Source organism: Scomber japonicus, chromosome 4 (assembly GCF_027409825.1).
Source record: "Scomber japonicus isolate fScoJap1 chromosome 4, fScoJap1.pri, whole genome shotgun sequence".
In the NCBI taxonomy this organism is placed as follows: Eukaryota; Metazoa; Chordata; class Actinopteri; order Scombriformes; family Scombridae; genus Scomber; species Scomber japonicus.
In genome coordinates, this window is record NC_070581.1 from 34,255,570 (window position 1) to 34,259,388 (window position 3,819).

Sequence of the window (3,819 nt, forward strand, 5' to 3'; positions counted from 1 at the left end):
TTAAACTCATAATGTAATCAAACATTAACCCCTTACAATCTGTTCAGGTCAAATTTAACAGCTGTAAAAACACCACAAATGTCTTTTATTCTGAAATCCGATGATTTAACCCTCCTGTTGTGTTCCCGGGTCAAATTGACCCCATCTCTTTTGACTTCTTCCTTCTCTCCTTCCTTCCTTCTCTCCTTCCTCATTCTTTCTTTCCTCTCCTTACTTCCTTCCTTCCTTCTTTCCTCCTTCCTTCCTTCCTTCTTTCCTTCCATCCTTCCTTCCTTCCTTCCATCCTTCCTTCCTTCTTTCCTCCCTCCTTCCTTTCTTCCTTCCTTCCTTCCTTCCTTCCTTCCTTCCTTCCTTCCTTCCTTCCTTCCTTCCATCCTTCCTTCTTTCCTCCCTCCTTCCTTCCATCCTTCCTTCCTTCCTTCCTTCCTTCCTTCCTTCCTTCCATCCTTCCTTCTTTCCTTCCTTCCTTCCTTCCTTCCTTCCTTCCTTCCATCCTTCCTTCTTTCCTCCCTCCTTCCTTCCTTCCTTCCTTCCTTCCTTCCATCCTTCCTTCCATCCTTCCTTCCTTCTTTCCATCCTTCCTTCCATCCTTCCTTCCTTCCATCCTTCCTTCCTTCCATCCTTCCTTCTTTCCTCCTTCCTTCCTTCCATCCTTCCTCCTTCCTTCCTTCCTTCCTTCCTTCCTTCCATCCTTCCTTCTTTCCTCCCTCCTTCCTTCCATCCTTCCTTCCTTCCTTCCTTCCTTCTTTCCTCCTTCCTTCCTTCCTTCTTTCCTTCCATCCTTCCTTCCTTCCTTCCTTCCTTCCATCCTTCCTTCCTTCTTTCCTCCCTCCTTCCTTTCTTCCTTCCTTCCTTCCTTCCTTCCTTCCTTCCTTCCTTCCATCCTTCCTTCTTTCCTCCCTCCTTCCTTCCATCCTTCCTTCCTTCCTTCCTTCCTTCTTTCCTCCTTCCTTCCTTCCTTCTTTCCTCCTTCCTTCCTTCCATCCTTCCTTCCTTCCTTCCTTCCTTCCTTCCTTCCTTCCTTCCATCCTTCCTTCTTTCCTCCCTCCTTCCTTCCTTCCTTCCTTCCATCCTTCCTTCTTTCCTCCCTCCTTCCTTCCATCCTTCCTTCCTTCCTTCCTTCCTTCTTTCCTCCTTCCTTCCTTCCTTCTTTCCTCCTTCCTCCTTCCATCCTTCCTTCCTTCCTTCCTTCCTTCCTTCCTTCCTTCCATCCTTCCTTCTTTCCTCTTCCTTCCTTCCATCCTTCCTTCCTTCCTTCCTTCCTTCCTTCCTTCTTTCCTCCTTCCTTCCTTCCTTCTTTCCTTCCATCCTTCCTTCCTTCCTTCCTTCCTTCCATCCTTCCTTCCTTCTTTCCTCCCTCCTTCCTTTCTTCCTTCCTTCCTTCCTTCCTTCCTTCCTTCCTTCCTTCCTTCCATCCTTCCTTCCTTCCATCCTTCCTTCCTTCCATCCTTCCTTCCATCCTTCCTTCCTTCTTTCCATCCTTCCTTCTTTCCTTGAATTTTTGCAGGAAAAGAACAACCTGTAAACCTCCTTTATACGAACCCCGAACCCATCGTCCCAGGAACCAGCCAGGACTTCTCACACTGGATCATTTAATTAAACTCATAATGTAATCAAACATTAACCCCTTACAATTTGTTCAGGTCAAATTTAACAGCTGTAAAAACACCACAAATGTCTTTTATTCTGAAATTTGATGAGTTAACCCTCCTGTTGTGCTCCCGGGTCAAATTGACCCCATCTCTTTTGACTGTTCCTCACTTCCTTCCTTCTCTCCTTCCTTCCTTCTCTCCTTCCTTCCTTCTCTCCTTCCTCATTCTTTCTTTCCTCTCCTTACTTCCTTCCTCTTTTCTTCCTTCCTTCCTTCCTTTGTTACTTCCTTCCTTCCTTCCTCATTTCCTTTTTTCTCACTTCCTTCCTTGCTCATGTCCTTCCTTCCTTCATTCCTTCCTTCCTCCCTTCCTTCCTTCTTTCCTCCTTTTTCGACCTTCCTTCGTTCCTTCCTCATTTCCTTCTTTCCCCACTTCCTTCCTTCCTTTCTTTCCTCCCTCCCTTCCTTCCTTCCTTCCTCATTTCCTTTTTTCTCACTTCCTTCCTTCCTTCCTTCCTTCCTTCCTCCCTCTTTTCCTCCCTTCTTTCCTCCTTTCCTCCCTTTCTTTGTTCCTTCCTCATTTCCTTCTTTCCCCACTTCCTTCCTTCCTCTTTCCTCCCTTCCTTCATTCCTTCCTCATTTCCTTCCTTCCTTCCTTTCTTGACCTGAGCACAACAGGAGGGTTAAGTTCCTCGCTGCTGCTGTGGTCAACGAAGCAGCTTCTGTTTGTCGTATCAGACGCTGAATGATGTAACAGATGGGATTATATTGTCTGATTAAAGTTAATAAGCAAAAGAATATAAAACCTCACACTAAACACATCTGTGCTTCAACCTTTGGTATAGACCCTGTTTACGAGGGGACTCTTAGATCAGGTCGCCTGGAACAGAATATGAACAGTATGTAAGGGGTTAAAAGTGTCACTACTCAAGGGTCTCTAAAGTTTCTACAGCATACTTGTTATAAAGGGAACCTGCGACCCCTGAGAGTTAGAGTTAGGCCTGCAACGGATCATCATTGGTCCGTGATCCGTTCGGACCATCTATTTCGGTTCGGCACACGCATGATACGCGGATTGATTTATGAAAAAAAAAAAAAAAAATGTGCGCATGTTCAGTCCACACACAGCTGTAACCATTCCTGCTAGTTCCAGGGACAGAGCTACTTAACACGCTCTGGGTAAAAGTCTGCAACAGTTCCCTTTTCAATAAGCAAACTATGGCTCGTTGTGATTTATTGTCCTCAGTGTACAACATGTAGAACAACATGTAGAACAACATGTAGAACAACATGTAGAACAACATGTAGAACAACATGTAGAACAACATGTAGAACAACATGTAGAACAACATGCAGAACAACATGTAGAACAACATGTAGAACAGCATGTAGAACAGCATGTAGAACAACATGTAGAACAACATGTAGAACAACATGTAGAACAACATGTAGAACAACATGTAGAACAGCATGTAGAACAGCATGTAGAACAACATGTAGAACAACATGTAGAACAGCATGTAGAACAACATGTAGAACAACATGTAGAACAGCATGTAGAACAACATGTAGAACAACATGTAGAACAACATGTAGAACAGCATGTAGAACAGCATGTAGAACAACATGTAGAACAACATGTAGAACAACATGTAGAACAACATGTAGAACAACATGTAGAACAACATGCAGAACAGCATGTAGAACAACATGTAGAACAACATGCAGAACAGCATGTAGAACAACATGTAGAACAACATGTAGAACAACATGCAGAACAGCATGTAGAACAACATGTAGAACAGCATGTAGAACAGCATGTAGAACAGCATGTAGAACAGCATGTAGAACAACATGTAGAACAGCATGTAGAACAGCATGTAGAACAACATGTAGAACAACATGTAGAACAACATGCAGAACAGCATGTAGAACAGCATGTAGAACAGCATGTAGAACAGCATGTAGAACAGCATGTAGAACAGCATGTAGAACAACATGTAGAACAACATGTAGAACAACATGTAGAACAACATGTAGAACAACATGTAGAACAACATGCAGAACAACATGTAGAACAACATGTAGAACAGCATGTAGAACAACATGTAGAACAACATGTAGAACAACAACATGTAGAACAACATGTAGAACAGCATGTAGAACAACATGTAGAACAACATGTAGAACAACATGCAGAACAACATGTAGAACAACATGTAGAACAG